This window comes from Pinus tabuliformis, chromosome 1_1 (genome assembly GCF_031772625.1).
Source record: "Pinus tabuliformis cultivar Carrire ecotype Pingquan chromosome 1_1, CPIR1, whole genome shotgun sequence".
NCBI classification, from domain to species: Eukaryota; Viridiplantae; Streptophyta; class Pinopsida; order Pinales; family Pinaceae; genus Pinus; species Pinus tabuliformis.
Window position 1 is genome coordinate 831,888,908 of NC_142297.1, and position 15,345 is coordinate 831,904,252.

Consider the following 15,345-nt stretch of genomic DNA (forward strand, 5'->3'; position numbering starts at 1 on the left):
TGTGCAATGATTTCTCATTGTTAAGTTTCTTAAGAAAACCACGTCAAATTAAATTCCTTGAAAATAACTCATAGTCATGTAAATAACATTAACGTCAATTAATTCCCACCATAATTTAAGCAAGTATTTACATAAAAAATAGATAGGAACGAGATGTAAATAAATAAACTTACTAGCTAATTCACCTGACAAGAGGGCACTAGACACACATGTCTAGTGTCGAGGACACGTATATTATTTTATTAATACACACACACACACACATATATTTCATATACACAAATTCTCATTCATGATACAAATTCAAACATAGATCTAGATTCCACATTGTAAATTTAAAATTTCTAAGTTTTACAAAGTAAATTTATGCATACAAATACAATTGTGACAAATTCATCAATGATCCAATAAGAGAAAGAAAATAGACTGCAGTAAGATTTTTAAGTTTTACAAAGTAAATTTATGCATACAAATACAATTGTGACAAATCCATCAATGATCCAATAGGAGAAAGAAAAGAAACTGCAGTTTTCTCATCAAATCATCAAAACCAAAATGTGCTACATAGGTAGTAACAATGCTAATGGCAAATAGAAATAGAAAATACAAAACAACTACAAACTTCAAGACAGTATGTATCTCATGATTCATCAACCATCATCATCAAAATCAACATCATTGTCATCATCATGGTCACCACTGCACTCCTTTGTTGCATCCTCCTCCTCTATATCCAATGTCATCTTTGCATCTACTAGTGTGGAGGATGACCCCTCAACAATATCACTGTCATCAAAAGTGACAGGCTCTAGCAATGGCTCATTAAGATCCAAGTTGGCCAATGTCAACTCAAAACTATTGTCCAAACCCATATCATCAAGAAAGACATCCCACATCTTTGTATTTCCCTTCAACCACTCATCCCTCTACCTATAAATAAGACAAAGGTTGGTGTGTACATACACCATTGTCTCTTCCCTGGACTACTCAATCCTACTCTTGTTAAAACTATACAAATTCTCATATGTGCCCCAATTCCTCTCCCAACAAGAGGATGAAGTCACCTGAGAGATGAACCTCATGGCTAACTGCTGAGGATGGCTTGTTTCCCCATGTGTTTCCCACCAAGAATAGGGCTTCTTGGAGTCCTTGTCTCTATTCACATCATATCCTTCAAATCGACTAGAGCTAGTGGAAAACTCTGCAAAGGAATCCTCCACCTCATCAAGGGATGCTCTATCCTGGAAAATCTGCCTCAATGCATCCTTCCTACCATGTGAAATTTCACCATCCATGTGAGGATGGAATATGCGGGAAGGTCCACCATTCAACCACTCATGGCTATAATATTTTGGGTTCAATGAGTGAGCCAAACAATGCAAACATGTGCAATTATTGTCCCATATGCTGATAAGAATATCTTGTATGGTGGTGAAGAAGGCCTTTGATGATGTCTCATACTCGGGGCACTCACTCTATAAACCAATGGTACTCACAGACTCAATCATGGAATCCCATACCTCATAAACATCTCTTACAATGGGTTGGTTTGCATCTGCAAATCGTAGCAAAATAATGATAGGGTCCATGTTCTTAATAAGGAGATCTACCCTTTCCCCACAAGCATCATCTAACACTGCGTCCTTCACTCTTTTTGAGGTTTCTTGATCTGTCTTCCTCCAAAAAGACCAAAAATTTGAAATAAGCATGGCTCCAAGAGCATTCTTGACCTCCCTCAACCTCTTCAACATGATGAATGAAGAGGAAAACTGTTGAAAATGGCAACAAGAAATGCTAAAAATAGCACTGCTATAAATAGTAGTTTGGGTACCAGTGCTGGATTGAGCAACATGGAATGAAAAATGGAAGTGCTAAAAATAGCATTGCTATTTTTAGCAGTTCGGGATGGATTCCAATTTTAGTTAGTCCCTAGACTAAAATAGGAAGTAAAATTCGAATCTTAACTTAACAGCTGTTTGAAAATAAATTAATTAATTCTCCATGAGTTAATTAGTTGTGAAAAATCAAACATGAAGTCTATGTGAGGACATGCAACAATTTCTCTATTAATTGAGGAATTTATCCATCAGTTAAAGAGATAAGAATGAGTTGTAATATTGAGTTGTAATTAGTTGGCTCAGTTAACTGATTCAAGTCCAATTAGATTGATTTAAACAATTTTTTTAAATTAATGTGAGTTCAATTAGTTAATGCATGATTGCATATAACTGCTGCACTTCAGATAACTGAATATTCTCTCACGAATAACTCATGCATTTCAGTTCAGACAGAGACCTAGTTGAGATCAGAGGAGGGAGAATGTACTATCAGTTGGATGGATTTTTCCTATAAAGGAAGCTCATCCATGGAGAAGGATTCATCTCTTCAGGATTGCACAGTTGGATCAGAGGTTAGTGACTGTGTGAAGAGGCCAATTCACACAAGTGGCTGCACTGGACCCCAAGGAAAATTGCGCAAATAAATAGGAGGCTTGGAGGGGAGAGGAGAAGGTTTGAGAGAGGCCTTTGACTGTCTATGAGCAGCAGAGGGATTGCAAAGAGAGCAGGATAGCTTGTGAGTTGATTCTTTTTGTAATCCAGACTATATTTCCACTTGTATGATAATATAGAGTTAGGGTTTTATGTTGAGGCTTTCCCCTAGTTATTTCTTCTGTGTTATGTGTGATTGAATTCTCATTCTCAGTGACTATGACTGTGTGAAGAGGCCAATTCACACAAGTGGCTACAGTGGACCCCAAGGAAAATTGCGCAAAGAAATAGGAGGCTTAGAGGGCAGAGGAGAATGTTTGAGAGAGGCCTTTGACTGTTTATGAGTAGCAGAGGGATTGCAAAGAGAGCAGGATAGCTTGTGAGATGATTGTTTTTGTAATCCAGACTATATTTCCACTTGTATGATAATACAGAGTTGGGGTTTTATGCTGAGGCTTTCCCCTGGTTATTTCTTCTGCGTTATGTGTGATTGATTTCTCAATCTCAGTTATATGTGTTCTCTTGATCTTGCTCAAATTGATTAAGCTTCCGTAAAGTTTGTTGTAGAAGTAGATCTTGAATTTTGCTTTAGTCTATTTCATAATCTGTTGATCTACAGTGAGAATTTCTACATGGTATCAGAGCAAAGGTGACCAAGGAAGAAAAATATACAAGAAGGGAGAAGTTTGAAGTTTGTATTCCGAAATATAGAAATCGAGTTCTTATCACGTCTCTATTTCACCTATGACATTCAATGGTTTAAGACTCGAATATGCCCTTGATGGCAGTTCGAATTATATAGCCTGGAAGGATCGCATGGAAGGATTACTCGAGGATAATGGTCTAAAGGACTTCATTGATCAAGAAGTCCCCAAGCCGACTGGTGTTGTTTTATTGGCTGAATGGAAGAAATGTGTGGCTAGAGCAAGGAGAATCCTTCTGGAGGGAGTTCGAGATCACATTGTCTCGAGTCTCCATGGAAAGGAGACACCATTTTCAATGTGGAAAACATTGAAAGATCTATATCAGAATAGCAGTGATCAGAGGAAGCTGGCACTGAAAGACAAGCTTCAGAAGATCAAGTGTGAAAAGGGCGACACGATCTCTAAGTATCTGAACAAGCTCACCACATGCAGGGATGAGCTTGGAAGTGTAGGGATCGCAACAACTGATGATGACATGGTGAGTCTTGTACTCCTCGGTCTTCCTAAGAGCTGGCATAGCTACCGGGACTCGGTTAATGGAAGAGAGAAATTGCCAGATTGGGATCGACTTTGGTCGGATCTGATGCAGGAGGAAATAAGGAGAAGCACCAGAGATGGTTCTTCATCCATGGAGGATAAATAAAACTGCATCTTAGCGAGTAAGGCGAAGAAGGGGAAGGAGAAGGATTCTCATTCCCAATCCAGTTCTTCCCATGGTGGGAAGAAGTTTGACAAATTGAAAGTGCGATGCTTTCGTTGTCATGAGGTGGGCCATTATGCTACAAATTGTCCACTGAGGAAATCCAAGAAGGCATCTGTGGAAGGATCAGAAGGTGAGGCACTGAGCTCACAGTTCGAGTTGGATTTCACTCTCTTCACATGCATGGTTTCATCCATGGTGGGAAGTGGTTTGTTTCTTGACAGTGGAGCTTCTTTCCACATGATAGGCGACAAGAGTTTGTTCAGTACTTTGGAGGAGAAAGATCTCTAGATACTCATAGCGATGGGTAATGATGAAAAGTATAGTGTCTTAGGTGTAGGCATGGTTATTTTTGAGAAGGAGCATGGAGCTCACATTACCTTGACCAATGTCAAGTATGTACTAGGAATGAATAGAAATTTGGTGTCGATCGCGATGCTAGAAGACAGGGGTTATGATGTAGTCTTCAGTGAGGGAAAGATTTTCCTTAGACACATCATCACTAGACAGGTGAAGCAAATCGGTTCATGAGTCAAGAACCTGTATGCTCTTGAGGTTCAAGATGCATGCAAAGCCTTGAGGAGCAAGGCAACTGATGGAGACTTGGTGGTTGAGAGGGAGAGTACATTACCTCTCAACATGCAGCCATAGGAGAAGTCTCAGATGATTGTGGAGGAGCCACGATTGGTGAAGCAGCTTCAAGAGGTTGTGGAGCAGCCACAACTGGGGAAGCCGAGAGGAGACAGAGTGGAGGCATCCACTCATGCAGAGACCTCTAGTAGGGGGAAATTTTGAGCCAGGTGGGCAGAGGGATCACATGCATCCATACCTCCAGGTAGGAGGTGGGGCGATGTGGAGTGACAATCCCAAGAAGGCTAGAATGGGGGCAGGATCCTTGAGGTACCCAACCTCTTTGATTCGACTTTGCTACGAGAGCCCCGACGAGGAGTAGCAAAATGGCTGATTAGGTAGAGATAGATGGGGATGGAGCGACAGAGAGAGCTACAATGCAAGAGTCCCAAGACAGTGTAGAGCTAGCAGGTTGCAACAGTGCGAGAGGCACATGAGTGTTGCACCAGTGTAGGATGGCATAAAGAGGTGTGCAACGGTGCGAGATGCATGGAATGTTGCAGTATCTTAGAGGTCGGAGAGGGAGCACTTGTCAGTAGCAGGTAGAGCTTCAGCATTAGAGTATGTTTCTAGCCCAACAGAAAGTTTAGTTGGGAGTTTTCTTTTGTTTCTAGAGTTGTTGGAGCAACCACACTTGGTAGAAGTGTTGCATGCAGAACATTCCAAAGGTACAGGATTGGGTTCGAGTTGAAGCCTTTCTTGTTGAGAGGGAGTGTTGAAAATGGCAACACAAAATTCTAAAAATAGAAGTGCTAAAAATAGCACTGCTATAAATAGCAGTTTGGGTACTAGTGCTGGATTGAGCAACAGGGATGAAAAATGGAAGTGCTAAAAATAGCAATGCTACTTTTAGCGTTCGGGATGGATTCCAATTTTAGTCAGTCCCTGGACTAAAATAGGAAGTAAAATTCGAATTTGACCTTAACAACTGTTTGAAAATAAATTAATTAATTCACCATGAGTTAATTAGTTGTGAAAAATCAAACATGAATTCTATGTGAGGACATGCAACAATTTCTCTATTAATTGAGGAATTTATCCATCAGTTAAAGAGATAAGGATGAGTTGTAATTAGTTGGCTCAATTAACTGAGTCAAGTCCAGTTAGATTGATTTAAACAGTTTTTTTAAATTAATGTGAGTTCAATTAGTTAATGCATGATTGCATATAACTGCTGCACTTCAAATAACTGAATATTCTCTCACGAATAACTCATGCATTTCAGTTCAGACAGAGACCTAGTTGAGATCAGAGGAGGGAGAATGTACTATCAGTTGGATGGATTTTTCCTATAAAGGAAGCTCATCCATGGAGAAGGAATCATCTCCTTCAGGATTGCACAGTTGGATCAGAGGTTAGTGACTGTGTGAAGAGGCCAATTCACACAAGTGGCTACAGTGGACCCCAAGGAAAATTGCGCAAAGAAATAGGAGGCTTAGAGGGCAGAGGAGAATGTTTGAGAGAGGCCTTTGACTGTTTATGAGCAGCAGAGGGATTGCAAAGAGAGCAGGATAGCTTGTGAGATGATTGTTTTTGTAATCCAAACTATATTTCCACTTGTATGATAATACAGAGTTGGGTTTTTATGCTGAGGCTTGCCCCTGGTTATTTCTTCTGCATTATGTGTGATTGATTTCTCATTCTCAGTTATATGTGTTCTCTTGATCTTGCTCAAATTGATTAAGCTTCCGTAAAGTTTGTTGTAGAAGTAGATCTTGAATTTTGCTTTAGTCTATTGCATAATCTGTTGATCTACAGTGAGAATTTCTACATGGTATCAGAGCAAAGGTGACCAAGGAAGAAAAATATACAAGAAGGGAGAAGTTTGAAGTTTGTATTCCGAAATATAGAAATCGAGTTCTTATCACCTCTCTATTTCACCTATGACATTCAATGGTTTAAGACTCGAATATGCCCTTGATGGAAGTTCGAATTATATAGCCTGGAAGGATCGCATGGAAGCATTACTCGAGGATAATGGTCTAAAGGACTTCATTGATCAAGAAGTCCCCAAGCCGATTGGTGTTGTTTTATTGGCTGAATGGAAGAAATGTGTGGCTAGAGCAAGGAGAATCCTTCTGGAGGGAGTTCGAGATCAAATTGTCTCGAGTCTCCATGGAAAGGAGACACCATTTTCAATGTGGAAAACATTGAAAGATCTATATCAGAATAGCAGTGATCAGAGGAAGCTGGCACTGAAAGACAAGCTTCAGAAGATCAAGTGTGAAAAGGGCGACACGATCTCTAAGTATCTGAACAAGCTCACCACATGCAAGGATGAGCTTGGAAGTGTAGGGATCCCAAAAACTGATGATGACATGGTGAGTCTTGTACTCCTCGGTCTTCCTAAGAGCTGGCATAGCTACCAGGACTCAGTTAATGGAAGAGAGAAATTGCCAGAGTGGGATCGACTTTGGTCGGATCTGATGCAGGAGGAGATAAGGAGAAGCACCAGAGATGGTTCTTCATCCATGGAGGATAAATAAAACTGCATCTTAGCGAGTAAGGCGAAGAAGAGGAAGGAGAAGGATTCTCATTCCCAATCCAGTTCTTCCCATGGTGGGAAGAAGTTTGAAAAATTGAAAGTGCGATGCTTTCGTTGTCATGAGGTGGACCATTATGCTACAAATTGTCCACTGAGGAAATCCAAGAAGGGATCTGTGGAAGGATCAGAAGGTGAGGCACTGAGCTCACAGTTCGAGTTGGATTTCACTCTCTTCACATGCATGGTTTCATCCATGGTGGGAAGTGGTTTGTTTCTTGACAGTGGAGCTTCTTTCCACATGATAGGCGACAAGAGTTTGTTTAGTACTTTGGAGGAGAAAGATCTCTAGATACTCATAGCGATGGGTAATGATGAAAAGTATAGTGTCTTAGGTGTAGGCATGGTTATTTTTCAGAAGGAGCATGGAGCTCACATTACCTTGACCAATGTCAAGTATGTACCAGGAATGAAGAGAAATTTGGTGTCGATCGCGATGCTAGAAGATAGGGGTTATGATGTAGTCTTCAGTGAGGGAAAGATTTTCCTTAGACACATCATCACTAGACAGGTGAAGCAAATCGGTTCACGAGTCAAGAACCTGTATGCTCTTGAGGTTCAAGATGCATGCAAAGCCTTGAGGAGCAAGGCAACTAATGGAGACTTGGTGGTTGAGAGGGAGAGTACATTACCTCTCAACATGCAGCCATAGGAGAAGTCTCAGACGATTGTGGACGAGCCACGATTGGTGAAGCAGCTTCAAGAGGTTGTGGAGCAGCCACAACTGGGGAAGCCAAGAGGAGACAGAGTGGAGGCATCCACTCATGCAGAGACCTATGGTAGGGGGAAATTTCGAGCCAGGTGGGCAGAGGGATCACATGCATCCATACCTCCAGGTAGGAGGTGGGGCGATGTGGAGTGACAATCCCAAGAAGGCTAGAATGGGGGCAAGATCCTTGAGGTACCCAACCTCTTTGATTCGACTTTGCTACGAGAGCCCCGACGAGGAGTAACAAAAATGGCTGATTAGGTAGAGATAGATGGGGATGGAGCGACAGAGAGAGCTACAATGCAAGAGTCCCAAGACAGTGTAGAGCTAGCAGGTTGCAACAGTGCGAGAGGCACATGAGTGTTGCACCAGTGTAGGATGGCATAAAGAGGTGTGCAACGGTGAGAGATGCATGGAATGTTGCAGTAGCTTAGAGGTCGGAGAGGGAGCACTTGTCAGTAGCAGGTAGAGCTTCAGCATTAGAGTATGTTTCTAGCCCAACAGAAAGGTTAGTTGGGAGTTTTCTTTTGTTTCTAGAGTTGTTGGAGCAACCACACTTGGTAGAAGTGTTGCATGCAGAACATTCCAAAGGTACAGGATTGGGTTCGAGTTGAAACCTTTCTTGTTGAGAGGGAGTGTTGAAAATGGCAACAAAAAATTCTAAAAATAGAAGTGCTAAAAATAGCACTGCTATAAATAACAGTTTGGGTACTAGTGTTGGATTGAGCAACAGGGAATGAAAAATGGAAGTGCTAAAAATAGCAATGCTATTTTTAGCGTTCGGGATGGATTCCAATTTTAGTCAGTCCCTGGACTAAAATAGGAAGTAAAATTCGAATTTGAACTTAACAACTGTTTGAAAATAAATTAATTAATTCACCACGAGTTAATTAGTTGTGAAAAATCAAACATGAATTCTATGTGAGGACATGCAACAATTTCTCTATTAATTGAGGAATTTATCCATCAGTTAAAGAGATAAGGATGAGTTGTAATTAGTTGGCTCAATTAACTGAGTCAAGTCCAGTTAGATTGATTTAAACAGTTTTTTTAAATTAATGTGAGTTCAATTAGTTAATGCATGATTGCATATAACTGCTGCACTTCAGATAATTGAATATTCTCTCACGAATAACTCATGCATTTCAGTTCAGACAGAGACCTAGTTGAGATCAGAGGAGGGAGAATGTACTATCAGTTGGATGGATTTTTCCTATAAAGGAAGCTCATCCATGGAGAAGGATTCATCTCCTTCAGGATTGCACAGTTGGATCAGAGGTTAGTGAGTGTGTGAAGAGGCCAATTCACACAAGTGGCTGCACTGGACCCCAAGGAAAATTGCGCAAATAAATAGGAGGCTTGGAGGGCAGAGGAGAAGGTTTGAGAGAGGCCTTTGACTGTCTATGAGCAGCAGAGGGATTGCAAAGAGAGCAGGATAGCTTGTGAGTTGATTCTTTTTGTAATCCAGACTATATTTCCACTTGTATGATAATATAGAGTTGGGGTTTTATGTTGAGGCTTTCCCCTAGTTATTTCTTCTGTGTTATGTGTGATTGAATTCTCATTCTTAGTTATATGTGTTCTCTTGATCTTGCTCAAATTGATTAAGCTTCTGCAAAGTTTGTTGTAGAAGTAGATCTTGTATTTTGCTTTAGTCTATTGCATAATCTGTTGATCTATAGTGAGAATTTCTACAAAAACTGTGTATTTGCAATCTTCAACAATGATATATTGGTATACTCCTTGTAGATTGTGAGGGAATTTGTATTATTTTGTACAAAGTTGTGGATATGTCGTACATCCTCAATAATACTTTCAATCCAAAGCACATCATAAGCAATAGATTTAAGTGCTAAATTCAAGGAATGAACAATGCAAGGTGTCCATGAAAATACTTGTGGATATTTAGCTTCCACAATCATGCCAACAACCTTGCAAATAAGTGCATTATCTGTAATAATTTACACACAAAAATCAACACCGACATCTTCAATAACTTTAATGAACAACTTACCCATATATTGTGCATCCTTGTATTATCCAATTGCGTCCACTAATTTCAAGAAAACTTGACCATTCAAGGAAAAAACCATGAAGTTGATAAGTGGGTGGTGTGTTAGATTTGTCCATCCATAAGAAACAATACTAACCCTAGATGTTGGCCATGTTGATTTAATAACCTCAAACATTTTGTCCACCTCTTTCTTTGCCTTAGTCGGCAATGTGGTTTTAAGCAACTTTGACCCGGGAGGCACATACCCTGATGGAGCCCCTACAGTTAGAGCTCGACACATCTCAATAAATAACGGTGAGTGTGCAACATTAAAGGATATGAAGTTCTGATAGAAAAAGAATGCAATGGTGAGAAAAGCTCTTCCTGTTTCTCTTTCTGAAAAATATTTTCCATTGGACCAAGTGCCACTGCATTCTCTTTGCTATTTATCCCCCACCAAAACTCTAAAATGGAGATTTTTTGCTTCTTTTCCTCAAAAATGGAAGGAGATCATCATTTTTTTTAGATGATGCAACCACCTTTTCCACATTAACATTGGCATCTTTTTCCATTTCTTTCCACTTAGCTAAAGGCACATGTGTACATGCTCCAATTCCACAATCTGGTAGAGCCAACACATGAGATTTCACATGGTAATAAGTGCTCATGAAATGATTGTTGCAATAGTTTCATTTCCAAGAAACATTGCCTCCTCCCTTCAACTTGTTTCCTGGCCCTTACTCTCTTGTGACCTACTTCCACAAGGGATATTTGTTTTCTTGAGCTTGTTGTCTTTCTAAATTAATTCTTCGCTTAACATTTGAAGTTGTTGTTGCATCCCCACTTCCAATAGAGGGAAAACTTGCATACCCTCATGAAATTGGAACTGGAGTAGCATCTCCAATAGGGAAATTATTCCCAATAATTTTCCTCTTCCCTACTCCCCTTGATTGAGCCATGAATGTTGTAAAAAAATAAAGTAAAAATGAACAAACTTATGAAAAAAATGCACATGCAAACTGCTGCAATAAAAATGCAAAAAGAACATAAGAAAAATACACTTACATGTTTCCTAAGTCGCCTCCAAAATGCTTCCAAACCCTTTGCTAGTCGCTCTCACACACCCACAGCAAGAGAGACAGAGAATAGCGAGGAAGAAATGAGCCAAAACCGGCCTTTATGGGCAAGGCAACATGTAATTCAAGGGGACACGTGTTCCGAAATCGAGACACGTTGGGAACATTTGGAGGATATACTTGCACACACATGGGACATGCTCGGACACATTCAGAGGGCACATGTCTCTTTGAATCGTGTTTGATTCGAGACACGTCAAGGGGTTTCAACAAATCCAATTTCTTTGCTTATTAGGAGTTACTTCCATGAGTAAAAATGTAAATGTGGAGACTTATTAATGGTTACTCCCCACCAAAATTTTTGCAAGTCCTTTCTCTTTAGTAGGCAATTGATTTTTCCACTTCATATATCAATTTGTAATTTTTTTAAAATCATAGTGGGAGGGACTACAATACAACACTGATTATGAATTGATGTCTATGTGTCTTTCCCAACCATTTAACTTATATGACTATGCTAGTTTATGTTTAAATATTTGTTACGCAAATTAATGTGATTCATCTTAATCTTAACGTGATGTTTACATTTTATATTTTATGTTTAAATGTTCTCACCTAAAGTGATCTAAATTTAAATTTAAGTTTGAGGAGAAAATTTGGTGAGATAAGAATTAAAACATAAAAGAAAATTGATATATTATGAGGAGATGATTAACCATAATCTAAAAACTCAAAAATGTCTTGTGAGTTATAAAAATAAGAAAAAAAATCCTCTCAAGAATTATGTAATGAAATAGTAAGTGGAATAAGACATTAGTCAATTCTTAAAACGCCATGAGTGAAACGATTTTGGTATTTGTATAACATTGGGAAAATTGAAAATTAAAAGCACTACCTCTTAAAAATATCTTACATATACCCACATCATATCACAATTCTAAAATATTTATTACCATATCAATTTTACCAATCTCTTAACTCATTTTGGTGATTTAAAAACCCTTGTTAAAACAATTTGAACACATAAATACAATTATAAAGTAAAAGAAAATAATTTCCTTGCATTCCATAAATAAACCAAATTTGACTATTTATAAATAATAACCTTTATTATCATTATATACTTTTGAAATATTAATTAAATAACTTTTATCATATAACTTAATAAAACTTTTATTAATAACATAGCTTATTTCTAAATTTTAAATCAAAATTAAAATGTATATTAATAATTTATTTAATATTAATTTTCATTTTAGTTGTTTTCCTCCCTATTAAGTATTTAACAATATTATTTTTCAAACTTCAACTACATTAAATAATTATTCAAATTATTGTAATATTATACATCACATTTTACATAATACATACGTAGACTTACGTGGTCCATGAATCTAGGTTGGTAGGGTTTAGGATGAGTTTCGTGGTCTGTGACATCTCTAAGGATGGTCTAAATGAAAGATATGTAGAGGTTGTGAGCTTTGTCTAAAAAAGATTTGACTAATTTAGTTCAGTGTGATGTGATCAATTACAATAATGAATATATTTATTTTAAATTATATATATTAAATTTATAGAATTAAAAGGGGTAGATATATATTGATAAATATATATATATATATATATATATAAATAAAAATTAATACCAATTTTTTATATTTTTTTTAATAATTTAATTGTATTAATAAAACAAATTATTAATCCAAAATCCAAAAATATATTAATTTAAAATCTAATACTATTAACAAATTATTTCAAATAGTACCATAATTTTAAAATAATAGTACCATAATTTTAAAATAATAGCAACCTAAACTAATAAGTAATAACTCACAATATTTTTCTTTAATCTTTATTAATTATTATCTTTAAAAATGTACGAATTTCTAAGATTTTTGAAAATTGATTATGCATTTATAGATAATAACGAGTAAAATATTTTTGTTCTTCATTATTTACTATCTTAAAAATATGTTGAATCATAATTATTCAAAAATGACGATGTATTATTAGGTTAAGAATCTTAAATTCTTGTGACAAGTGACTAATTCATTAATTACTATCTTAAAAATTGCAAGTGACCAATGTCCATGGTTTCACTCCAATATTTTTAAATTAATTATTGATAAATTAGAAGTTTTTGATATTTTATAATAATAAAAAATAAAAATTTTATTTTTGTTTAAAGAGGATGGGTTTAATGGTAGAAAGTAAAAAGTTTTTCATTATTTATGATCTGGATTGCATCATTATATTGTTTTTCATTCATTTCATTCATTTTAAAGTAGAAGAAGTTGAGGATTCAACTTAGATGACCAATTTTACTCATGGGACCCAATTTGGCAAATTAGGGTCAGAAACTTTTCGAAAGAATTTTGAGGAATCAAGCAATGTTTTGGCCACCGAGATTCAAGAGGATACCATGTCAACCCCCATTATTCATGGAAAAGAGGCTAGCCACATGATTATGTTGAAGAAGACTTTGGAAGAGTCTATATTGTAACTTTGGTTAAGAGTTGAGGTAGTCAAACCTAACCACTAGTAGATTGTCGGGTTGTGTGATAACCAAACGACTTGGAGGAAAAGAGATTCAATTATTTTTGAGTGCATTTGTTCCATAGATGAGAAAAATGAGTTGCGAGGGATAGGAGATAGAGAACACAAAAAGAGTATTTGTGCACTATAGTAGCCCACGAGGCATGTGCCATACTTCTTTGTACTCATAACCATTTTATATTCAAAGAAAGAAAGCAAAGTGACCTCACCTTCCAGCTTGATTTCTTTCTTAGATTATATTTTTTTGTCAATTCATGGTTTGTGAGTTTTTATTTCATTTTTCTCTATTTTTTGCATAATTTTAATTTGCATGCATACACAATTAACAATAACCTACATATCCACAAATCTAAGAGAAATAAAATAGTGCATATTTCATATTTTTTAAATATAGTTTTATTAGATTTGTTGTGATGAACTATCTAAATCTAAGAGAAATAAAATAGTGCATTTTTCATGTTTTTTAAATATAGGTTTATCAGATTTGTTGTGATGAACTATCTAGTGAAATATCCAAGATATTTTACGGATCAATTTGATAAAGTTTAATTTTAATTAGATTTTAGTTTGGGGTTATGAGGACACCTTGCACTTAAAGAGATTATATTAAACAATTTCGTGACTTGTGCATATATAAGTGAATAAAAGACCACTCTACGTCCTTTTTTAATGCCCCTTAGTAGTAGCTCCCTTGGAAGCCCTTGTTATGCAAAGTTATGTGAATGATGAAAGACCCATATTCAATTCCCCTTACTAACTAGTTTGTGCATCATTTATGATGACAAACCGGTTGTACCTAGGCGTTAAAGTGGTAGCAGTCAAAATTGATCACATGCCACATGTGTACAAGCTCATCCCAGTTATCTATTCCTCTAGCTTTAAAAATAATAATAATAATAACTTCAAGATATCACTAGCGATGGTGGTCATAATAAACCCCATGAATACCAACCAAATCAATTGCTAATTCTTCGAACAAAATCAAAAGTAGCAATTTCCCCTAAAGGTGCAAAGGTACATTGAAGGAATAGAAGATTTGAGAAAATCATCTTGAAAAACTAAATCAATAAATATAAAAACTCTTATTTCTAATAAAACAAATATTAGATGAAGATTTGAAAAAAAATTGAGAAAACTCAAGAGCGACCTTTTACTTCAGTGGTTGCTTGCTGATGGACATTTGTAGTTGTAGCATTTGGTTATCCTTGGAGTAAGATGATTGATAGAAAATTATGCAAGTAAACAGCTAAATGACCAGAAAATTAATACAATTCCTTATTTAATGGTCGACAATTAATACAAGTGAGTAACACCGACACATAAGTTATGCCATTGAGATTATTGTTGATTTTTGTTTACTCAAAAGTTAAGTTACACCCAATAGATCTTATATTTTCATTTTTAATAGTATATTTTTTTTATTATAGAAGAGATATTGGAATCATTGGGATTGATAGAGACAAAAACAATTCTCATTTTAACATTTTCAAGAAAATTTTATTGTTTCTCAAACAATTTCGTACATGAAGCAAATTTTATAGTAAAACATACCATTTGTGGCTTCTAGAGAAATTTGCAACAAAAATGACCATGAAGGTCATTATATGGAAGCTCTATAACAAAATCCAAGCCCGTATAGCAAAATATCTAAAGAAGAAACTATGTTTTCCTGAACTTTTAACGAAATGATTTTTAGGATCTAGTATTGGGGTAGAATAGTCAACTATTTAATTCATTTACATGATAACATACATGTATCCACATGGAAAATGAAGAAATTATGTCTTCCTAAAGTTTTAACAAAATGATTTTTAGGATCCAGTCTTTGGGTAGAATAGTCAACTATTTTATTCATTTACATGATAAGATACATGTATCCACCTGGAAAATGATCCAAGATAGAAAAATGAACATTTATCTTAACAAAATTTGTCACCATGTCAACG